At 37.8% G+C, this 6,225-nt stretch overlaps 1 pseudogene; it reads right to left on the reverse strand.

Moving 5' to 3' along the window:
• Positions 1-1,113, reverse strand: part of LOC118010894 — an 18,651-nt pseudogene extending 17,538 nt beyond the window's left edge.
• Between the last annotated feature and the right edge of the window lie 5,112 nt (positions 1,114-6,225).

The raw sequence follows: 6,225 nt of genomic DNA on the forward strand, positions 1-6,225 counted from the left end.
GAAGGAAGGAAGGAAGGAAGGAAGGAAGGAAGGAAGGAAGGAAGGAAGGAAGGAAGGAAGGAAGGAAGGAAAGGAGGGAGGGCAGGGGAAGGAGGGAGGGCAGGGGAAGGAGGGAGGGGGAAGGAAAGAGAGAAGGAAGGAGACAAACTTAGCCTAGTTATTTCCTGCAAAAGATGTCCCAATTAACAACGAGGTGCTCAATTCAACATTTAAAAAAATACTGAAGTTAGTCTTAGATTAAACTCCACAGATTTATGAAAACAGCAAATTTTGTTTTAGTTTTGTTTCGATTTGGCTAAAATGATCATAACTCAGTATGGTACCACTGGTTATCAGAGGGTAATTAGAAATTCTAATTAATGAGTCTATGCATCTGAATAATAACCATGTGACAGCTAATTATTTACACTTAATAAATACAATGAAGGAAAAAATAAAAATTTGCAACCCATTAGAGGAAAATCAATAAAAAGGAGCTCCTGGGGTAAAAGTCTGGCAATAACTGGCTTAATTCTATAATATCAGTACAGGAGGCTCTCCTTAAGTCTGGGACCCCTCCCTGAAGACTGTCACACCTTCAAGGACATGTTGCAATGCAGAGAGCCACATACCCACCGACATTCAGTCCTCAGAAGCCCCCAAGAATTAGCCTTTCATTTTGAATGTGCCCATTGCTTGCTTTGGTCCCATGAATTAGAGATGTCCATGGGATGACAGAGTTGGACCAGAAGTTCATGTTTATCAACCCTAAATTTGAGAGTGAAGCTCATAGACCAGCCCTAAGCTTGACTGCCAGGTGACCCGATGCATCTAATTCTCTGTTCTGCTTCCCCCATCTCAGCACATAGAAATGAATGTGACCAAATCTTCTGGATAGGTGCTCCATTTCACACCGTAGTTGAAGAACTGAGCTCACCCCCTTAATAATTCTACTTTTATGGAACTAGCCTTTAATGGATGAGTACTGTGCTTCAGTGAGTAGTTCCAGAGCGTTAGAGATAGATTTGACTCACAGTCCCATAGGCGGGCCAATAAATGCTGTTGCTTGTATCGATAAAAGATATAGTCTCCGAAAAATCCCATATTATTTTGATCATCTTTTTCCAAGGCCATTTTCCCTGAAGGTCATACCTTAGGTGTCTTAGACACAGTTAGTGATTTCTACCTTGAGAAAATGCCAGTGCCAGGCAGAACTTTAAAATAGTCCTGGGGTAAGAGGCTTCAACTTTATATGGTTAACATCGATTTCTTTTTCTATCTATATATGTGTATGTATATATATAGCCGTATAAATATATACACTAATACACAACAATAATTCACTTTAGGATGGCATTCTTAAATATTTTACTTATTCTTAATGCCTTTTCCTTGGGGAAAAAGACTTTTCCGTTTTTAAAAATACACATATTTGTAGTATTATGTGTATCTGAGAAAAACAGTTATCAGATTTTAAAACCTAGTAGGCTATCTGAAAATACTAATTTACAAGAAGACATCAAGTGAAAAAGCCTGGATCTTGGGGTGGGGAGACATAGGTCCCAGAGATGGCCCATCCACCGTCTCCCTAGGTGGTCTTAGCCAGTGGCTTTATCTGTCAGGACCTCAGTTTCTCTTTCTTCTCTCTCTTTTTTTAAGATTTTATTTACTTATTTGACAGAGAGAGAGAGAGAGAGCACAAGTAGGCAGAGTGGCAGGCAGAGGGAGAGGGAGAAGCAGGCTCCCCACTGAGCAGGGACTCGATGTGGGGCTCAATCCCAGGACCCTAAGATCATGACCTGAGCCGAAGGCAGACACTTAACCCACTGAGCCACCCAAGTGCCCCAGAACCTCAGTTTCTAATCTATAAAGCAAGGAGACTGGAAGCCCTTCTTTGACCACTCATCCCACCTCCAGTTCTCCATCTGCACCAAGAGTCTGCTCCTCCCATTGACAACACTTCTCATATTTATCATTTTCACAACTTGCAATTACATTGTAGAGGAGATTAATAGACCTGCTCACAGAGTTGAACACCACATCTCCTTGCGGTATACATCCGGACCTTACAGTTGAGTTCAAAGAGTCTCTGTGGTTTTGAAAAGAGTATTTGATGCAGAGTAATGAGGGCTGGGCTTGGAATTCCTCTCTGCTGCTTATAAGTTGCATGACAGTGGACAAACAACTGACACAGCATTTTAAACCTAATTCCTCATTTGTGGAATTCAGATGACAACATCCAACTACCTACCTGATGGAATTGCTGTATGTCTTTTAAAAGATGCTCTAGTGAAGCACACAGAATGTGTGAACCTCACTGGATGCACTTAAACTTTAATATTTAGATTGACCTTTGGGAGAATTCATCTATAGAAAAATGCAGTTCTTATATATTTTTTAAAGGTCAATGTGAAAAATGCAAGAGATACTTACTGCTTTCTTAAGAAAACTGCAGAAGTTATTAGCCATGACAATGATCCAAAATATTAAAAATATTTACAGAATTACCAGAAGAGCTAGAGTAATTAACCAGTTAACATGACTCCATGTTAAGAGCGGATGAAACTATGGCCAAAGATTAAAATAATAACTACAGGAAAAATATGAGTTTAAAACTGGGCTGAAACCATGAAACTGAATTAATAGTCCATAGTTGACAGTTGATTTCTGGCTGTCAGTGCGGCCCCAAAGTGGCCACAACCTGGGAATTCAGAAATGAGCTCGTATCCGTTCCTCCAATCTAGCAATAGTAGTGGCTGGTAACAAACATGGCAGATACGGTGATAGCCTCCAACACACACTGATGGCTCACAACACAGAACTGTGTTTCCACGTATTGTCTCATTTAATTTCCTCAGCAACCCTATCAAGTTAGGCTCCGCTAATATTTGCATCTTAAAGAAAAGGTAACTGAGGGACACCTGGGTGGCTCAGTCGGTTAAGCGTCTGCCTTCGGCTCAGGTCATGATCCCAGGGTCCTGGGATCCAGCCCTGCTTCAGGCTCCCTGCTTCTCCCTCTCCCTCTGCTGCTCCCTCTGCTGGTGCTCTCTTGCTCTCTCTCAAATAAATAAATAAGATCTTTAAAAGAAAATAAAAATAAATAGAGAGAGAGAGAGAGGGAGGGAAGGAGGGAGGGAGGGAGGGAGGAAGGAAGAAGGGAACTGAGGTTTGGAGATGTGGAATAACTTGTCCAAACCGCAGGTACTAAATTTTGGAGCTAGAATAAGACCTTAGGAAATACGATTCCAAAGTTACCACTAAGAAAAGAGCAAACAATATTTGAATGACGGAATGACTGAATGACTGAATGCAGAACTTCTGGATTAAGCCTATGAAAGGATCCTGCTTCGTTTTGCCTGCCAGTCCGAGAAGCCATTTACTGAAGCTACTCAGTTGCTCAACATTGAAGCATTAATTACAAAAGTAACAAATGCCATATCAAATAAAACAAATGCCATATCAAATAAAACTGTGGTTAGTTGGTGTCCATGATAAATATGTCCAGGCTGTTGAGACACATATGGACAAGCAGTATGTATCAGGGAACTTTTATTCTGGTCAAACAAGAGATCAGGTGTCAGACTCTCACAGCGAGACTTGACTTAAGGGGCAGAACTTTGCCAGCTCCATCTCCCTGACATCATCGGCACCAAGAAAGCTGTCTTTACTGATCTCTATACTCCCATTGGGATCTTAATTTATTATTACAATCACATCATTAAATGACTAACGATTGTTTTCTCATTCCATCTTGGGGCGCTATTTAAAATCATAATTATATTATTTAGAACTGTTGTTTTTTCATTCTTTCTTCTAGTGAAGTATTTTACTCAGTTTTCAGATTTGCTGTCAATGCTTTCATTTTAGATACCTTTCATTGCACATACTTCATATTTTAATGTCCTCTTTGGGTTAAAAGTCAATCCAGAAAACCACACCCTGAATTAAATAAACTTTATACGTTGAGCCAATAATTTTATTTTCATTTTCACGCAACAAGCATTGTCTAAAATTTTCAAGTCATTGTATTCAACTTATTGTCTGAATAAATGTAAAATAGTTACTGAATGTTTTCTTTGGTAGATGATTCAGGATTTTACAGGATTCTAAGATAGTTGCTATAAAAAAAAAGAGCTATTATTTTATTTTTCTGTTTCGTTATTAGAGAACCAAAGTGATGAAATGACCTCACCAAGGTCACAGAGCTAATTAAAGATTACCAGGGCAAGATGTAGGTCTGATATGAATTTCTCAACAGCCTTGCTATAGACAGTGTAGATGAGGACCGGCAGCATCAGCATCACCAGAGACCTTGTTAGGGATGCAGAATCTCAGGCCCCACCCAGACACACTGAATCAAAATCTACATTTTACAAGATCCTCAGGTGATGTGCACCACATTCAATTTTGAGCAGCACTGCTTCATAGCATGCTGCTGATTTTCTTCATTATCTACCTGCAAAATATTGTGGCCCTTGACAGATGGATTAGTCTAGAACTTAAAAGAAAACTGAGGTCTGGAAATTCTTTTTAAACTTACACTGAGTAATTTTAAATACGTCCTTTTACTGTTAGGCATTTTACTTTAGAAATAACTCATGACTACGTTTGTAATAACAGATGCAAATACTTATCTGTTACGCATGTGTTTAATACATATATACTGAAAGGGGTATAAATTTCAGCTTTTTACTAGACTGCATTTTTTTTCATCCCTAGACACCCCTACAGAGGGCAAAATATTTGCATTACCCATCAAACCTCAACTTTTATGGCTTGTCACCTATCAGAAGCACACTATCGCCACCTGCTGGCACTGCCATAGAAAGGCCAGCAAGGTGTTTGTCCTGTTTTCTTCTACCAAGATCATTTCATTATATAGAATTCTACTGTTTGGCATTCACATTTTCCCCCAATCTCTGATTTCTCTCCAACTCTATGACCACTCCATGTGACACTTTTTCTCTATGATGCTCTTACAGAGTAGCTAAACTTCAGCCCACTACAATCCTACAAAAAAGCTTTTAAAACCAGCTTCAGTATACAAAAAGCAATTTACCTTACTATCCTCCTTGCATAGATTACCAGGAAAAGTTCCCAATTTATGATTCAAAAAGTAAAATCAACTTACCAGTTGCAGCCTAGTGACCAATGCAGAAGGCTTCATACCTGCGCTCAATGAACAGGTATTTGAGACTCAGATTTGTAAAAAAAAAAAAAAAAAAAAAAAAAAACTTCTCTCTTCTTCTCCAGTTTTCCTTCTCTATGTTTGTTTCCATGAAAAGAATGCTCTCTTTCTTTTATCCTTAATCTAAAAAAAGTTAATATTGCCATACGTGAATATCTTTCTATTTTGTAAAGGCAAATTTTCTTTAACCCTTATTTTTATTTCTCTCCTCAGCTCTGATTAATTTAGATCCAGAAAAATCTCTCTTTTGTCCCTCATATTACTAAAAAAACTGACCTCAAAAAAGGCGACTGTTCAGACAGTTCTAGAAACATTTTAATGCTGGCTCCAAAGAATTAATTAAAATTAATATAACCAATAGAAACAAACCTTGAGAATCTCAAAATTTCCTCAAAAACCCTCAAAAGTTCCAATGGTTAGCAAAGATAATTTTGATTACTGTTGTTTTTGTTGTTATTGATAATGATGATTGATTGTTGTATCTTTAAGAGAGATCCCTCTAGGGGAATATAATTGCCTACTCCAAATATTTCATTACTGAATGTTGTGTGATATCCTCCTCAAAAGGAATACAAAATATCCTTTATGTCAGAGTTACACTGAAAAAAAATTTTTCTGCATTTCATTTTTAAACATCTTAAGCCTCTATGGAGAGAGAATGTTACTTCAACATTAGTAAAATTTTAGGGGACAAATTGAAAGGAGAAGAAAGTTAATTCCCTGAAGAAGTATGTGTCTTCAAATCTTAAAGTACCAATTCAATGTGTTAAGAAATGATGAGATATAAAAACCTCAAAAGAAATAGAGCAAAGGGAAGTTGAATTTTAAGAGCAGCTCAGATAAGAATTTGCATGAAATCACTTCAACTTTACTCTTCCTGTTGGATGTGGTTACAATAATAACAATTTTTAAAAGATATGCATGCTGGGTTTATTTTGAGAAAACTAGTTTAGACGTTAATGCATTGAAGAAGAAGGAGGAGGAGGAGTAGGGAAAGAAAGAAAGAAGGACAGAAAGAAAGAAAGAAAGAAAGAAAGAAAGAAAGAAAGAAAGAAAGA

Source organism: Mirounga leonina, unplaced genomic scaffold, assembly GCF_011800145.1.
Source record: "Mirounga leonina isolate KUSES-001 unplaced genomic scaffold, KU_Mleo_1.0 Mir_129, whole genome shotgun sequence".
NCBI classification, from domain to species: Eukaryota; Metazoa; Chordata; class Mammalia; order Carnivora; family Phocidae; genus Mirounga; species Mirounga leonina.